Source organism: Akebia trifoliata, chromosome 3 (assembly GCF_017979445.1).
Source record: "Akebia trifoliata isolate Shusen 1 chromosome 3, ASM1797944v1, whole genome shotgun sequence".
Taxonomy (NCBI): domain Eukaryota; kingdom Viridiplantae; phylum Streptophyta; class Magnoliopsida; order Ranunculales; family Lardizabalaceae; genus Akebia; species Akebia trifoliata.
Window position 1 is genome coordinate 9,458,167 of NC_141377.1, and position 19,791 is coordinate 9,477,957.

Here is a 19,791-nt window from a genome sequence, read left to right on the forward strand (position 1 = left end):
TATAATTTTTTCCTCTATAACCCTGGAGCACTGAATCCTATTTTAAGATGCCACGAGGTGAGCCCAAGGACCCTTAGTGACGGAGAAATCCGTACTAATTTAGTAAGACTAGTCACTCTTTTGAAAATCAAGGCGATCTTCACATCTATGTTCGAGCAAATAATGAGCGAACTGGTTGGACGGTTCAATCTTCCTCAGTAGGCGAAGATGTATTGGATCTATCTTTCACAAAGGAAATAGAGAGAATCCAACCGCCCATATTAGGGCAGTTTCTTTAAAACTAATCTGTACCATTAGCTTCGTTTTCAAGAGGCTATAAAATGAAAGGGCGCTCAAGGTTGATGAACTCTATTAGGGTTACTGATTCAAGGTGTGAAGAATTCTTGATAGAGAAGATGGTTGGTAATGAAGGAAGTATGTTCATGTATGAGTTTTTTTTTGTTCTAGATGATGGTTTTCCCTTTCAGTTCGGGATGGGTGGTTTGGGAAAAAATCTAATAAGGGCGGAGTAGGCAAAACCACCCCAAAAAATATGTAAGTTATTATTCTCGACACTGAAAATATCTGTTTTTATTTTTAATTTTTTATATTTAAACATTTTTTGAAACACCTGAATTTTATTAATAATTGTTAATTTCTTTGTCTCTTCATTTTGATCAGAACTTTTTAATTTGATTTTTTAGTGTTACAATTATTATTTTTTTTCTCCGTACTAGTTTATCATGTCTATACTCTCATGAATAGATAAAAATGAAAATGTGAGTAAATATTGAAGTTATATATATTTAAATAAATAAATAAAAATTAAGTTTTATGGATTGTGGATTCCTGCACTTACATCCTGAAAAGTAGTTGCTAATCCCAAATTTCACTTTATATGTTCTGTCACATCTCATTAAAGGTTTAAGAAATTACACAATGTTCTGATTTATGAGGAAGAAAGTAGAAGTAAGTAAAATTTTTATTTGATAATTGTACAATCCACATTTTAACCTTCAAAACTATTTCTCAAGGTATTCGTTTGGCTTTTGAGGATAATGAAATTGGGTAAATTAATTTATTCTTCCATCGAAACGTTCACTATTTATCGCAAATGCCCAACCAAAGACTATTGAACTAATTTGGCCATAATTTTGTGGTGGAGCTAACATCTAAATCAATTCTCACTATTGTTTGATGTAGTTCACCAATTGTTGTCTAATCATAACTACAAGTTTAAAGTGGAGTTAATATAATGCACCTATCCCATGTGATAGGGTGAGTTAGTTTTCTCACTCCTTTGTACATTTTGTTAAATCTTCTAGCATATATATGGGTTGGGTTTGGTTGACACTCTCTTAAACATTGGTCCACACAAATCAAATGAATCGTCAGATGGTTTAAGATCGACGGCACATATCTATTTTTTTTATCGCAATAAAACACAAGCACCTTACTCACTTAAAACTTGTTTTATTAAAAGAGAAATTTACCAAAATGGTAGAGTTTTCAAACTTATTTACCCAAACGGTAAATTGTAGCAAATATTTCTGAAAACGGTAATTTATTGTTTTTCGAAAATATTTTTTTTACCAAAACGGTAAAATAGTAAATTTGATTTTTTTAATAACCGAAAATACCCTTTTTTATTTCACTTATGCATTTACCATTCTAATCTTAACAATACATTAAAATCCATCCAATCCTTTGAGTTCTTTTAATCTTTTAACAAAAACCTATTCTTCATCTTCTCCATCTCCCCAAATCTGAGAACACGTCTTCATCTCCTTTCTTACTTGAATGGATCTTCAGGTACATCAAAGTTGAACGGTGGCAACGACTTAAATCAATCGACATAATTTTCTCTCTTTGTTGATTCACTATCTTGCTCTATTTACTCTCTAAATTGATCTCTTCTCTTAGGTTTTCTTTTTTACATATTTGAAGCTACATTTGTTTGGCTAATAGTTTAAGTTTCATATTTTTGTTTTAGGGTTATTTTATATATATATATATATACAAGGCCAAATTTTTGGCAAAACATTTTTAAAAACATGAGTTAGAGGTTTTGGAATGGGCTGATTTTTGGTGAGGATGATCTCTACGGTGAGGAGATCATCATCACCAAAAATCAGCCCATTCCAAAACTTCTAACCCCATCAAAAACAGTTTACAAAAAATGGACGGTCCATGATTTTTCAGCTTGTAAACATGGGTTAGAAGTTTTGGAATGGGCTGATTTTTGGTGAGGATGATCTCCTCACCGTCGAGATCATCCTCACCAAAAATCAGCCCATTCCAAAACCTCTAACTCATGTTTTGAAAAATGTTTTGCCAAAAAGTTTGCCATTCAACGCTACCCATATATATATATAGTAAGGTACAATGTGATCGATTAATAGTTTAACAAAATTCCATTTTGTTTTAGGGTTAATTTTGTTTGTTTTTATACATTTAAGTTATTTTTATTGATTAATAGCACAATTAAATTCTTTCTTTTGTTTTAAGTTTTTTATATATATTTTAACCTACATTTTTACTTGTTGATGGCTTAACTAAATTTATTTATATTGTTTTAGGATTTTTTTTATACATATTTTAACTAAGAAAATCACGGGATTCTCATCTCTTATCCTTTATTTTACCAATTTTAATCAAAATAATTAATTTAGTTAGTTCGAGAAAGTTTCCTAAATAAATCTTAATATCTTTATTGTTTGAATTTCGAAGAAATAACATTTGAGGTGGAGGAAAAAATTGTTCTCGTATTTTATGATTAACCTTTTACTTGGACAATTTTAGAAATTTTTTTATGAATTTTATGTCTATGATAAAAAAAAACGTCGATCCAAACATGAAGCTATCACATTAGGTTTTGGGTCTAATCATATCCATCGACATTCCTAGAAACATATAGGTAGCATCCAATATATACTTTTATTTTATTGATTCATAATTACAATAATCAACTTTTGTCATAAAAGATTTTTTTTTTTGTACATTTGATCTTTTGAACATTTGAATATAATGAAAAAAACTCAATATCAAAAGGTTTCTTCTAACATGAGATCAAAATATATTTTATACAATGTCAGAAGAATTTTTTTGACATTCAATTCATACAAAAAATTTATTTTATCAAAAAAATTTCAATGTACACTTTCATCTTATGAACCCATTATTATAATAATCAACATTTGTCAAGAATGATTCATTTGTACATTTGATCCTATGGATACTTGAATACAATGAAAAAACTCAATGTTAAAAGACTCGTAACAATGTATAAATTATATTATGATATTATGTCAGAAGGATCCTTCTGACATTGTATGTAATATATTCTGATATAATGTCAAAATGATTCTTCTGACACTATATTCAAAATATTGTATTTAAATGTCTATAGGACGAAATATACAAAGAGATTCATTTTGAGAAATGTTGATTTTTTTATTGTAGTAGAAGTGTTCATATAAATCTTTTTTATTATATTAGAATGTATTTTATACAATGTCAAAAGAATTTTTCTGACATTATATCAGAATGTATTTTATACATTGTCAAAATGTTCCTTTTGACATTAGATCATAATGTATTTTCTATAATGTCAAATTGATCCTTCTGACATTAGATTAGATTTTACAAATTTGAATCAAATTTTAGCCTTATTATTAATTTCATTTTGCAATATTAATTAGTGTATATGTATGTGAATTAGGTTGAGATAAGAGATTTAGCATTTGACCTATTGAAGGAATCAATTTCCATAAGGTCCAACTAAGAATCATAGGCATTGCTAATGCAGCAAAAGGAAGTATACAAAATACTTTATCCCCAGCAAAGGTCTCCATCCCCACAGATAAATGATGACAAAGCGCTAATTGCAATGAGATAAAGAGACAGAAAATGAAATGGGCCGATTGAATCGAGTAAGAAAAGTCGAAGGAGTTAATTTTATGAATTGTTTTGGTTAATTTATTTTTTTATATTCAATGTTAGAATGAATGATTCTTTTAACATTGTATAAAATACAATCTGATCTCATGTCAGAAGGATGCTTCTAGGGACGTAGAATTTATTAATTGTATTTCAAAGGTATCCTTTATTACAAGTGTTAATCATTTTATTGTAATAAGGTGTATATGTGAATCCTTTTGATATAATTTCTTTTTTGTATGAATTCGATGTTAAAAGGAATCTTCTAACATTATATAAAATACATTCTAATCTAATGACAGAAAGATCCTTCTGACATTAAATATTTTTATTGTATTCAAGTCTCTATAGGACCAAATGCACATAAGAATCCTTTGCTATAAGTAATTTTTTTTATGAGTTCAACGCCAATCTAAAAAGCTTCAACTGGACCAAATAGATTGTACTGAACATAAAAATAAATTAAGATTTTCAATTCTGATATATATACATTGGTACAAATATAATTGATTTGTTATTTTATTATTTCTATCAATATATTTAATATTTGTACATATGTTGAAAAATGTAAGGTGGTGTTTGATTGCGCTTCTAAACGCAAATTTTTCACTGTTTGCGTAAAAAAAAGCATTTTTCAAAATTTTGTGTGTTTGATAACGCTTCTAAAATTTGCATTTCGAAATTTTAAATGCAAATTTGAAATAAAAACCGATGTTTTGAGAAGCGCATAACAGTAACTTCGCACAACCGCGTTTTAAAATGCCTGAGTGAAATGACGAAATTATCCTTCGTTATATGTCATATTTCCACGCACAGTCCGCGATAAAAAACCCTCCACTACCTTCATCCTTATCACTCTCTCACTCATTCTCATCGATTTCAACATCATCAGTGACCCACTTCAATGACGACCATCATTCCGATCGAAACCCATCGACGACGACGATGTTCTAATCGTTAAATCAAAACCCATTGACGACGACTGTAAACAACAAGCTTTCGAAACCCATCGACGCCATTTCTCATTGAACCTAACTTCGATCAAGACAGCTACGTCGATCAACGCCATTGACGACCTCGTTTACTATCGACGCCATTGACGACAACGATTCGAAGTCCGATCGAATGCAATCTCTCCGTTTGCCCTTTTTTGAATTAATGCCTTTCGATTCCTTCCCACAAGCGCTTGTAACACGATCTGTGAGCTCTCTCTCTCTCATCGATTTCAATTATCGTGACTAATTTTTGACGAAATTGCATATTGAATGTTGGATTAACAAAATAAATTTTTCTGTTAGGGTTATTTCTAATTTCTCTTTGATTTTTTAGGAATATTTTTGTCTCTTTTATATTCAATAAGTAGATTTATTTTTTGTGGTAAATTTTGAAGGAGTTTCAAGCATTCTTGTTTTGTAATTTTAGAGAGTTAGACATTTTCTTATTTTAGTTTCTCGATTTATACTCTGTTGTTGTAGGGTTTTTGTTTCTGATTAAAGAACGCATGAATTTTTTATTTTATTTTTATCTTCAATGATTTTATCATGATTTATATATAATTATTCAAAATAGTGAATTTTCATTATTTTTATTTTTATTTTTATTTTTATGATGAGCAACAAATTCTCCTTGATTGCTCTACTCAACTTATTTATATTTAAGAAGCTAGGAACACTTTTTATGATTATTTTTTTTCCCTTTTTAATTTCATTTATATATTTTTTTTTGTTCTTAATGGTTTTGATTTCTTTTATTAATATGGGGATTGTATAATTGCATTTGAAAATAATTTTCAAACAAATAATTTTTGAAGAAAATGGTCCTAATAAAATGGCTTTCTAGACAGAATGATTCCTGGTGTTCAGTAGCATCTAAGAAAATAGTTGATTTTTAGTTAAAGGGTTGATGGTAATTATGGGGCATAAAAATAAGATTTTTCAATCCCGACGAGAAAATCATTTTTCACTGTGTTGAGTTAAATGTCTTGAATTAGCATTGTTCGTCAAATAGGTGAATCATGGGCAAATGGAATTTAGACATGATTTTGCTAGTTTACATAATTCATATATAAAAGTAAAATTGACTTTTATCCCTATTTTAAAATTGCATCTTTAAAAATTGACTTTCATTCTTGCTTGTATATATATGGTTTAGAAGCATGTTTATGCCCGACAAGGATAAACCTTGCTTCTTTTGAATTTAATAAGTTTAGACTATTGGACTAGTTCTTGAAGGAAAAAACTTTGAAGCGGGTAACCCATTTCAAAATTTTAAAGAAACCTTTCTCCATTAGATTACACGTGGCATTTCTAAGGAAATGTTTCAAAATTTTGTGGAAATGTAGGGGCATGAAATAAATTCAAAAAGCCACGTGTCTTGTAATGAATGAGGGTTCATTCAAAATTTGAAGCTGGTTGCCCGCTTCAAAGTCGGACTCGTTCTTGAAGTTGCTTGTGTATAGGTATGAACCACACTGAAGAAGGAATACTTGTATCACAAAGTTTGCATGTTATAAAACTCCATTTGGACCTACTTATTGTCCCATCACAACAATTTTTAGTCTTATATGTTCTTTCAATGGAGTTGTTTTGTTTTAATAATTTATAAATTTATCAAAAAAAAATTACACAGTTCAATCACACACACAACAATTACTGTACACTGTGCAAAATTGCGTAAAAGTCAAAATATATATATCTTTTTCTTTAACTTACACGCACACACACACAACAATTACTGTACTTTGTATAGTCAAAGATTGAGAACACAGGGCTCCCTCACCGTGAGGCTGAGAATTGTGCGTTCTTCCGGCTATCTATATAATAGTTTGTCATTGCCTTCTGATTTCTCTCTTTGATTATACACTGTGCATCAAATAGTTTATATGATGAATTGAAATAGAATATGACATGTTTCGTTCTATTGGCGCCTCTTGTTATTACCATTGGTAGATGGAAGATAACAATTCAAAGAATGCAAAAGCAGATTGGACACCCAAACAACATGAAGTTTGGGTCGAGATTTACTATGAATTAGTTAAGAAGGGGAGGAGACTGCATAAAGTGCTTAACAAGACCGGTTATGATTTCTTGATCAAGGAGTTTAATAAAAGAACTAATATTTATTACGATAGAGGGCAAATGAAGAACAAGTGTGATAGACAAAAAGGCATTTGGGGACGTTGGAATAAGATTTGTACGAATACTGGTGTCTCTTATGATGTTGATAACGACATATTAGATGCAAGTGATGAGTGGTGGGATGGGTGGTTAAAGATATATTTTTTATTAATTTGTTCTTTTATTTATTTTAAGATTTTTGTCTCTTTATGTAAAATAGGGTTTTTTATTTTTTATATCATCATCCAAAAGATGCAATATTTCGAAAGCAACCTCTGTAGTTTGCGAAACAATTGGATTTCATCTTTAGAGGCATATATGCCACTGGTAGCCGGATGTGGTTACCTGCATCTGGTACAATGCCATCTGCATCAGCACCTCAGGATGAGTATCTTGATGTGGATGATCTAAATGATGTCATGTCGACCCAACATCCAGAGTCTTAAACACCTCTAAACTTTACTCTTGATGATATTGATGAGTTTGAGGATGATGCTACCCCTACTGTATCCCCACCCACAGACCTCGTTCGACGCAGAAGTAGAGATACTCTACCACCTCAAAGTCGTAGGCAGAAGATTACTACTGCTATGCGAATTGGCCAATCATTAGAGAAGCTCGCAGATGTAGTTCACAGTCAAACATCTACTTATAATCATTCTACTCATGTTAAGAAAGGCGGTATTCAAGAGTTGATCGAGCTCTTAGGCCAGCTACCAAATGTACTTACCAACAGTGCACTTTATCATTATGCGTTGAAGATATTTATGAAGAACAAACAATTCAGAGGTTTTTTATGCATTACGATCAGCAGAGGTTCGTCTTGAGTGGTTGGAGGGCGAGATGTCTGATTTTATAGCTGGAAAAGATTTTTAGACATGTTTTATATTTTATTACAATATTTATGTGGGTTTTATGATGCACCTATAGAGTGCAATATACATTGGTTATTTTTTACTGTTGGATGGATATTGTGCAATGTATATTATATTTTTTGTTAGATAGATATTTTATTTGATGTTGAATGGATATTGTGATTAATATTTTCTATTAGTTGGATATTTTATTTGTTGTTATATAGATATATACCACTAATATGGATTATAAACATGTCATATAGATTCAGATGTTGATACCACGAATACTATCGATTCAATTGATACGACTGATACTATCGATTCAAATGATGATTCCACCAATATTGTCGACTCAAGTGTTTTAAGTATGGTCACTACAGGAGACTTCCTAGGTTCCTTATTTTATTGCGAGAATTTTTTATATAAGGAGCCACATAATAATAGTCAGTTAAAGGGGATTGATTTTGTGCGGGAAACACTGGATGATAATCATGCGACGTGTCATTCATTATTTAGAATAGAATGACACATTTATGAATTTGTGTAGTATTTTGGAAGTTCGAGGTCTACAGAAGATAGAACGCTACATTACTATTCAAGAACAAATAGCGATGTTCTTATTGATAATAAGACATAATCAATGACAAAGATTATTTGCAAATAGTTTTAATTACTCAGTTCAATCGGTTAGTAAGTATTTCAACATAGTTCTTTCTGCTATGATGAACTTGTCAATGTCCTTAATTGTACCTCCTGACCTCAATGAAGTCTCTTCGCACATCTGTAACAATCATCGTTCTTTGTCATATTTTAAGGTAATATATATATATATATATATATATATATATATATATATATATATTTGAAAAATATTTGTTTCATTAATGTTTATATATTAATATACCTTAAAAATATGTAGGATTGTATTGGAGCGATAGACGGGACGCATGTTAGTACATTTGTACCAATAGTGGAGCAAATGTAATATCGAGGGCATAAGGGACACACAAAATATAATGGCAACATGTTCGATTGATATGTTGTTCACTCATATGGTGGGTGGTTGGGAAGGGTCGGTTAATGATTCACGTGTTTTCTTTGAGACATTGAATACTCCTAGTTTAAATTTTTCATATCCTCCATCATGTTTGTATTTAAAAGTTTTTCAATTATATATGTTTATATTTAATCTTAGAAATTAATATATATTTTTTATAATAGGTAAATACTATTTGGTAAACGCTGGGTACCCACTCATGAATGATTATCTCACATCTTATCGAGGTGTTCGATACCATCTACAAGACTATAGAAGATCACGGGCAAATGGTCGAATTATTCAATCATTTACATTCTTCACTTCGGAACGTGGTCGAACGAACCTTTGGGGTTTTGAAAGCAAAATGGTCAATCTTGAAGTTGATGCATTCATATAATTTGGACAAACAACGAAACATTGTTGTTGCCTGCATGACATTGCACAATTTTATTAGAAAACATAGATCGTCGATGAAGAATTTGTTTGATTCAAGGAAGAATGATCAACATTAGTAGAAGAAGAGGGCATCACTAATCAAGAGTATCCAGTTCCCCCATTAGTAGGTCGCCAGAGTCAACAAACAATGAAAATACATAAGGATTCAATAGCTGATGCCATTTTTACTGGTAATCTACATTTTCATATTCTGTTTTTTTAATTTGTATTGTAATTATAAATACTGTTAAACGATGTTGAAATAAAGATTATATTGTTTTTAAATATATTTCGAAGATTCTATGTTTATTTATTTATTGTCTTTGTGTATGATGAATAGCATTGATGGCAAACTATACGTATCCACCATATTGTTCATGTGGTCGAGTGATGATATTAGTCACAGTTAAAACAAAAGAAAATTATGGGAGGATATTTTATAGGTGTCCATCTTGGCAGGTAATATGGTATTGATGTTAATGTTGGATGCGTATTTATATTTGGTGACATTGATATTAATTTATGTGTTATTTTACTTTATAGAGACATACTGGGTCTTTTCTGTGGGTAAATGAAGTTGACATTATCAATGATAATGTTCTTCAAGATAAAGTAGCGGAGTCAAATAAGAAGAATGAAAAATATCTTTGATATGCATTTGTTGGATGTATATTTTTCATATTTTTTTTTATTTCAATTTTACTTATTATATTAATTATGATTATTATGTTTAAATGATGTTAGAATGTAAATTAGATGTTATGTGGATGTGTTATGTATATACGATGTATTGTGGATATGTTATGTAAAATGTGAATTTTGGATTGCATACTATACAGGTAATTTGTTTATTAGAAAAATTTCATGTCCATTTTTAAAAGGAGATGTTGCCAAAAATTTTATAGAATTTTATTATATTTATATATATTTAGTGTTTATATATTTATAAGGGTATTTTAGTAATTTTTAATGCATTCTACGTACATTATGTTGGATTGCGTATTATGCATGTATTTTGTTTATTAGGAAAATTTCACATGTCTATTTTTAAGAGGAGATATTGACGAAATTGCTATAGAATTATAAATTTTTCTATATTTTTTTTAGAATTATAAATATTTTAAAATTAAAACATTATTTTTTTAATTTTTTATATAATTTTATTATATTTATATATATTTACTGTAATTATATATTTATGGGGGTATTATGATAATTTTTAATGCATTCTAGGTGCACTAGCAACCTTAAGGGTATTCTGGTCATTTTACCCTAAATACAGTAATTACCAGATTCTGGTCAACCGCATAACACTTTTACAAAGTTTTATCAAACAAGCTTTTCAATGTGTCAGATTCTGACAGTAGATTCAAGAAGCTGAATCAATCAGTACCTAAGCTTTTTAATACTTATAGGTGTTGTGCATTATGATGACTAGGCGATCATGAATAACCTTCAAACAAGATTTGAAGGTGAATCAATCTGATTGTTTAATATTCATGATCTTGTTTTAAAGTATTTAAAAAATGTAAAATTTGCTTATGTACTCCTTATGATATGGAAAGTGATAACAAAAATCCAAAACACTCCTTATACACGATAACCTGGGAGTATCTTAAAGGAGGTCACGACATTGCGAAAGAAAATTATACAAATAGTACGAACACCTGTTGTGGAACGTACATAACCTATGAGAGGTGAGTTATATTTTTCGTGATTCAGACTTTAAATAATTAATCTTTAAAGTTGTGTATACATTTATAATCATGATATATATATACAAATTATTGACAATAGTTTTACAATAAGGGAAACGTACTCGAATCTTGAATAATGTGTCCTCCTGAACTTGTGGTGCAACGCTGGGCGAATTGAAAAAAATTCGACACAACGACAGTAGGCAAATAATTGAGTTGTCACACTACGTCACAAGCAATAAAAAATGGCTAAATATGACGGAAAAAACAATGGACAAAAGTCGTTTATATACGACGGTCCTTATCAATTGTTTAGCCCTTAATGACGTTTATAATAATCTATTATAAACAACTAATTTAATCTCTCATTAAATAAGAGAGCCACTATATTGCTACACGATCTTTTACTAATGCTACGTTGACTCCTATGTAAGAATTGCACATAGTGGTGTGGTGTTAGTAAAAATTTGGTCGTAGTAACAATTTAATACTTAAGACAATTCATATGTTCTTCTCTAAAAAATCCTAGAATTTTAAATCACAAATCCAATTTACTCTTTCATGATTCTAGGGTTTGGGATTTTTGATCTCCTTTGACAATTTCCTCTTTTGCGATTTAGAGTTTCAGACTTACGATCTTTTCTCTCACCAATTCTAAGTTTTTTCTCACACAAATTTAGAATTAGGGTATGTTTGATTGCATGGAAAGTCACTTTCCATGGAATTTGAAATCTATGGAAAATTAGTTGTGGAAAATAGGTAGGGTTGGAAAATCAAATTCCATTGTTTGATTTCACTTGGATAAAATCATGGAAAAATATGAGAAACAAAAAGAAAAGGAGAAGGAAGAAAAAGATAAGAGGAGGGGGAGAGGAAGAAGAAGATGACGAGGAAGAGGGAGGGGGGAGGATGTGGCGACGGCGGCGACGAAGGTGGCGGCGACGACAGCGACGGTGGCGGTGGAGGCGGAGGAAGATGGGGGGAGAACGTGGTGGTGGTGGTGGCGGAGGAGGTGAGGGATGGAGAAGAAGTAGAAGAAGAAAAAGAAGAAGAGAGAGAGAGAGAAGGTGGTCGGAGACGGAGCCGATGGCGATGGCGATGGTGACGACGGCGATGACGACGACAACGAGGTTAGTGGTGGTGGTGGTAGTAGGGAAGAATTGAGGATGGAAAATATGGGTGGATTTCATTTTCCCACCCATATGGGTGGGAAAGTGAAATCCATGATTTAGTGGACTTTTTGAATGGGGTGGAAAATGAATTTCCATTTCCATGTGCAATCAAACACTTGAAAAATGTCATTTTCCATGGAAATTGATTTTCCACCCTATTTTCCATGTGCAATCAAACATACCCTTAGGGTTTCGAATTCCAAGAGTCTTTAGCAAGTTTTCGTTTTCATTCAAAGGGGTTACAAAACCAGGTAAGGTTTGATCGGCACTATCTTCTCTAGCACAAACTTTCCAGTTAGTTATCTCTCTCTTTTTAGGTTGTATTGTTAACCTTAGGGTAAAGCTTATATTCCCATCTTCCTAACCCTGGAAGAGGAAAAGATGATGGAGTTGGTTGGGATTCATTGTAGATCTGAGTATGGGAAGGTTGCTAGAGACTACAAGTTGAAGATCTGTATGGGAAGGTTGGGGTTTTAACTCGAGACGGACAACATGGATGCATCTCTCTTTTTAAAACCAGAAAATGAAATTATTTCTAAGGTTTTTTCTTTTTTTCTTCTCTTTATAAATCCATTCAATTAATCGTGGAAGTACTAAAATTGTTTCTTATAAAAGTTTTTTTTAATCACTCAAACAACTACGAAACCTTTGTGAACTTCAGATCTATCTCTCTTTCTTGGTGAAAAGTCAGGGGTCGGGGCTTGAGGTTTTTATTTTTATTTTTTTTTATATAAATCTATTCATTTATACTTTAAAGGTGCTTCAATACATACTTCTCTTGTTTTTATGTGATTTTTGTCCTCTTTTAGGGTGTTGGGGGAGGGGGGTAGAAAACCTACGAAGTGTACAGTTTTAAAAATCAATTAGAATTTATTTCTAATTAGAGTTATTTCTATATCAACTTGAATACCGTAGTATGTGGTAGATTAGTGAGTTATTTCAATTACTTCTTTTAAGTACACAATTTTTGTGTTTCTACATAGATTTAAGCTTGTTCACAAGTCTATGTCTGGGAAGTGATTCATTTATGATAGTTTTACATGGTTGTATGAGCCTACACAAGTTTATTTTGATTATACATTAAGAGTTTGTGATGGTGTGTGTGAATTTTGTGGTCTACTTATTGATGCGTTTGTGAAACTTGATATTTTTTTAATTTTGACACTTTAATATTATGTTACTAACTCATTAGATGTAGTTTGTTGTAAGTTATTTTTCTTACTGCTTCTATTGCAAATTTGCTTATTAATTTAGAGACAAATATCATTTGGTCAAGGAAATAAATATTAGTGGAGGGTTTCAGAATTGTTAAATGAAAATTAGTTTTCGAGACAAATATTAATTATCTTGCGTTGTTAATGGGTTGAGTTTTGGATCGGTCTGATGTCATGATATATTATAATTTGAAAGCTTGTCAAACACTAAATGTCTTTTGTTTTAGCAGGGTGGGTACAAAAATTCAGGATTTTGATATTTCAAAAAACACAACAAACACGTCGTTATTGAATATTTCTTCGAAGCCCATACCCCCAAGACGTGGATGACTGCGCCAAGGCTTTTTATTAAATACTTAGTAGGAATCAATTCATTTTTTGATTTCGTAAAGGCTAATACACCTAAATTAGGGGATGATGATTTGTATTGTTTCCCTTATGTGAAGTGTCGTAATCTGGTCAGGAGGGGGGGAAGAAAACGATAAGAGATATTCGCACTTATTTAATATGTAATGGTATCGATACGTCTTACATTACATGGATCCATCATAGAGAAACTCATCCTAAAAGTTGTGTAAATATTGGAGACGATACACATGCTAGTAATCATATTGAAGATGGAGTCCTGAAAATGGTTGATATGATAAATGATGCATTTGGACATGTTTGTGACAAGGATGATGCTCAAGTTTATATGAGATTTAGTACATCTACATATATGGATGAAACTAATGATATAGATAATGTTCAAGTTGAGCATGATTCTTCAGAGAATATTCAGTATGAGAAGTTGATGGAAGATGCGATATAACTTTTATATCCATCGTGTTGAATTGATCATACAAAATAATTGGTGACAGTTGAATTATTGAGCATGACGGCTAGACATCAATGATTTAATAGGAGTTTCACAAAATTGTTGCAACTAATTAAAAGAATTCTATTAAAAGATTGTATTCATTTGTTCAATATTTTTTATCAAGTTTTTGTTAATTCTTTTCATTTTTCATAGGTAAGCTTATCCAAGTTTAGTTCAATCTAAATAGGCAACTCATCGGCCCTAACTCATTTCAATTATGCATTACCACCTGACGGGTAGCAAATATACACGTGATACCTATATATGATAGGTGGACTAATGTGCCTACTAAGCTTAAGGAGCAAATTTGGGAATCTATCAGTGTGAGTGCATGGGCATTAAATGATTTATTGATGTAAATTGTAACTATGACTTGTTACAAATATAACACATCTTGTTTAATTTTATTTGCAGAGCACCTATGAAATTCGAAAGTGGCATATGGATTGGGTAATCAAAAAAGCAAACTTGTGTTGGAAAGAATGGAAAAGTAATTTCTGTCGGAACGTATATGATAATTATCTAACGGATGCAGAAAGGAAAAAACATGTACCCCATTATGTGAGAAAAGAAGATTGAGAGATGTTTGTCGACATCAACTTGACACTTGAGAGCCAAGCTCTGAGGGTGACTGGGAAGTGTGTTACACAAGGGAATAAAAACACTGATACCTCTGGTAGAAATGGACAAGTTTGGGTTGCCGATGAATTGGTAAGTTCAATATCATGTTAGGAATCAAATATGTATACCTTGTCCATTTATGTATTTAGTTGTTTCATTTACAGAGTAAAGAAGATCCTCATAAGAAGATTACTAGGACAGACATATATTGCCAGCCATGCCAAGAACCAACAGATGGTGAGAACAATTTTATTTATTTATTCTTGTCATTGAAAATGATGGATTTTTAGTGATTTAGTGTGAGGGTTTTAGTAAAAAAAATAAAGGGTAATTAGACACCAATGAATCATCCCCTGATATCACACTCACAAACCTTGCCAACTTGGGAAATAGGCAATTTCATGCTTCTGGTGCCTTGTCATACGCTATCTTTAAATGAATAAATTTATTTGTTGATGGAGTGTTATCACTTTATAAGAAGGGTAAAGTTGTAGAAGAAAGATGGTGTTCTGTTAGAAATTTACTGTTTTGGTAGTTTTTTTTTAGTTATTGAAACAATGAATTTACTGTTTTGTTAAAATATTTTCAAAACTGTGCATCAGGTAATTGAAGAGTCTCAGAGAAGGAAAATAAATGAAGAAAAATCCCAAAGTACTGCATACCACAGTTGGTTATACCATTATAATCCTTCTCTATATGGCAAAATACTGACCAGCCCAACTTATTTATTGCAATTAGTAGGTCCAGTGGTTCTCCTTCATGCTGCTGCATTTTCTCATATTGTTTGTTATGTTACAGAATCTTCATGTGGTCTTCTTCTTTAGTTGTTTACAGGTTTATTATCATGTGATTTGACTTTTTGTACTCATTCCTAGTTTCTACTTCAATATAATGATTCATGATAGTTTGATCATGGTAGACTCTTAAAATGTTATAGGTGTGAGAATTGTGGTTAGTTTATATTAAGTAGGGGTATTTCAGAATTGTGATTTTAATAACTTATGAGCATCATATAGCATATATATAACTAGTTGAAGTAATCTATGTATCAAAAAATAGACAGGGAACATTATTGACAACTACTATGCATTATCTCTCCCCTCTTAGTTGTCTTTGTTCTTCTCTCTATCTTCTATTGTCCTGTTCTTTATTTGATGTTTATGCTATGAAACCTTAGTTTCTTGGGATAAGGCTGCTAAATCCTTGAGATAGGGAGTTACTTTTTGAGACAAGGCTCTGATGACTATGATGATACTGTAATACCTATTTAGGTTTTTTTTTTTTTTAATTTTCTTATATTTGATAAATTGTGACCAACCCTTCTTTTCCTTGTTTGAATAGGGAGTGTTGTATTGGTAAAAAGACTTAACACTGAAAAATCAGTAGAAATTTGCAATTTTTAAAAGCATATGCTAGATTTGTAGTGTCTCATATGTTGATCTGTGTCCTTTTTATTATTAAACCCTGAGCCAACTTATGGGCTTATTACTCGATCAAGAGAAGGAAAACAGAATCGGGAGTTTCTTTTTGAATAATGCTGACCTCAATTGATCTCATTTCGTACAAGTCTAATTGGTTTGGAAGAGTTTCTATCTGATCAAAGATGAGTACAAATTGATTTTGCGGAATTTCGGGCTTACAAGGCACTTACTGACGGTAGCCTTGGCCGTTACAGCATTGCTTGGAGTTCTAACTGCAATCTTTATATTCCAGTCGGCCTCTAAGGATTGATCACTTACAAGCTTTGTGAAATAATGTCTGTGTTCAAATTATTTTCTGTTTAGAGATGAAAACAACTCATGAGAATGTATTTGGTTGAGACTTTCAATTATATAGACGCAGGAAGGCATTCGGTTTTTATGAAGAGATGTCCATCGACATTTTTTTTTTTTAAACTAGTGACACATGATTGAGGTCTTGTGGTTTTACTACTTAAATCCCCTTATGTTTGATTCTAAGTGGCATTCTTAATTTACTTATGTAACAATTGAAGAAAGCAAGACTTGAACCCTACATTTAATTCATAAAGATGTTTGGTTTTCAGTTTCTACAACAGTTGATGATCGATTCAGCCACTTTTGGACTTTTTTCATTTTGTGTGTTCATGCACTTTCCTTCTGTTTACTTTTAACGACTCCAATGTCCACTTCCATACAAAACCTGCTTTCTTCTTCTCCAAAAATCTTTTCTACTTCACCTCTCTTTCATGGATCTTTGAAGAAGAGACCCTTGAATTCATTTGAACTAACAACCAATCCGACAATGATTAAAGAACCACTAAGACGATGAAATTCTCTGACAAACATGGGTTATCAGAATTCAGAAATCTTCAAGACCTCTCTTCTACTCAAAAGAAGAAGATCAAGTAGTACTAAATATCTTCCATACATTTTGCAATTTTATTTATTTTTCTCAAGACCAGTAATTCCACCACTATGGACCACTACTACATGGTTGATCAAACAATCCACTTGATTCAAAACTGCACCAATTCTTAGATGAAGTTAAAACTCCATCTACAGGTTCAACCATGTTCATTAATTCAGATTCATCCTCATGTCTGAAATACTCACTGTTTGAACTTGAAATCACTCTAAGGTTTGATCCATCTGATAACAAGTTTGGTTTCCGATGAAATTTGTCCATGTCATCTCCGTTCTCTGAATCACCCTTGTCAGTGCTGTTCTCTCTAGGATTTCCTATCTGATCATTTAGCTTCTTTAACTGTCAAAAACCACATAAAACAAATACAGTTTGGGTTTGTTAAACTGAAAAAAAGATTAGATTTTAATTTTAAGCGCTGAAACTTATAAGCTACCTGTATTACTAAGGATTGCTTTTCTTCTAGCTCAATAGAACTTATTATACTTATTTTTGTTCATATCTCTGATGGGTATTTCTTGTTCTCTTTAAGATTCTGTTTGGTACTCACTAGATTAGGTCTTTGTGTTTTTTGTTGATTTTGTTTGAATAGAACATGCCTTTTTACTACTTCAGTTACTTTCTACTCTGATTTGATTATTGGATTCTTGTTATTTTATTTTGAGATATTAGTTTTTGATTTCAACAATACACCAGCTTTATGTATTAATTTTTTATTTTTGCTTTAATTTCTTAGACCTATGATTTTTGAAGAGACAGATTGTTAAAGTTGTTAGTACTTGAATCTATATTTATGTTGTATTCTTCAAACTAGGTTTTAATATGGGAATGAATTCATTGGTATTTCTCAAATTCTCTTGAAGCAATTACTTTTGTTGGACAATGTTATATTTCTTAATTATTATTTATTTTGCAGGAAGCCACCAGTAGAATAATTGTAATGACCCTTCTAGTAAACATAATGACCATAACCCTGTGGCTGTGGTATGTGTACTATTTGATCTGGATATTTTGTAATTATGATATGATGCCTTGAGTAGATATAGATATTAGTAAGTATGATATAATTTCGTTTGCAGGAATTGATATTATACATTTTTTGTACAGGTTTGTAGTCTTGATAGTTGGGGTCATGTTTGAGGAATGAGTTTAGGTGTTTTCAAGACTATCGTGCATGCTTCAATTCCTTACAAGCAAGCCTTAGCGTATGATACGACAATCCTTCATAATAGAGTGGACAAGTTGGTGGAAGAGGTGGGAAAGGTGAATGAGACTTTACAACAATCTAATTTTTCTACTAAGACACCAATGCAGTCTTCCACCAATCTCGGCAATTCTTCATAGGTTCTAGCATTTTAACATTGGATCATAAATCTTTGTGTTTTGACATAAATACTATAGTTTTTAAATGAAAATTAGACAATAGAAAATGACTTCTTCAAAATCTACTATTGCTAGGCTAGAATTTGTTAATGGGGAACTACAAATTGACTTGACTAAGATTCTCTGACATCCTACAAAATGATTTTAAGCAATCTTATTTCAGACTTCATTACCACATATGTAGGTGATCTTTAAATTCTACAAAATCATTATCCGCACAATCATATTGTGGTTGAAACCAAACCAATTGTCTAGCAAAAGTTGCACAATTCATATAGAATAGCTTTTGGCTTGACCCTGGCCTCCTAGTTACAGTGTGGACAAATCATGTCTAAAGTTGATACATAGCAATACCAATTAGCCAGTGATTTGCCTTCATTATTTGAGCTGGTTTAGTAGTCATCTTTTCTTGCTAAGGTGGGACAACTCTTTTAGATGTAAGTTAAAACTATCTAAAGGTGTAAATTATACCCCTGAAGGATTTTCCCTTCAAGTTGCCCAACTTACTGCATTATAAGAATCATTTTCAAGGAATTTAGGACCACAAGAAGTTTAAGCTAAAAAGTTCAAGTTACATGTTGTTCGTATAGGAATTGCAAGGCCAACCTTAACCATACTAAAGTCAACCCAGATATTGGTTCTTCGCCGGTGGGCCACCTCAGCCAGCTGTGCTTTATTAAAAAAAAAAATTTCTTAAGAACACTGTATACAAGGAAACACTTGGCTTTCCTAGAACAGGAACATTAGATTGGCAGTATGATACAGACCAATGAGGATTTCTTATTTATCCTGGCTACGTCATACCTAAAAAACTTCATTTTGGAAAGTAGCTTTTTTTATTTTTTACTTTTATAAATTATTTATGTGTTGTGAGTGTGCATGTCCGGATGGCTTATATGTGAAATTGTTGTGGGATTTGTAAGTGAAACCCTTTCCTTATTAACATATTAAGATCTTAACCTCATCGAGGCTCGTTTTGCTAAAATGGATTACCACATCAGAAATCCAACCCGACAACCCTCTATGTTTTATGAATATTTTGTTTTCAAAATCCTTATCAAAGTGGAAGTTCAGGCTGATCTATAGTGATCATGTTTC

The 19,791-nt window shown here is 31.6% G+C and overlaps 1 long non-coding RNA gene across 16 annotated transcripts; it reads left to right on the plus strand.

The window, feature by feature from the left end:
- Positions 1-221: 221 nt before the first annotated feature.
- On the plus strand, positions 222-18,754 carry LOC147405922 (uncharacterized). Of its 16 annotated transcripts, XR_015176151.1 has the most exons (9): positions 222-534; positions 3,701-3,911; positions 8,811-8,946; positions 9,113-9,556; positions 14,461-14,630; positions 14,722-15,018; positions 15,093-15,165; positions 18,227-18,294; positions 18,418-18,754. It is a non-coding gene; the product is annotated as an uncharacterized LOC147405922 (long non-coding RNA). The 16 variants fall into 16 exon arrangements; XR_015176156.1 differs by lacking the exon at positions 3,701-3,911 and having other exon boundaries at positions 249-534; XR_015176152.1 differs by lacking the exon at positions 8,811-8,946 and having other exon boundaries at positions 263-534; positions 14,495-14,630.
- The last annotated feature ends 1,037 nt before the right edge of the window (positions 18,755-19,791 follow it).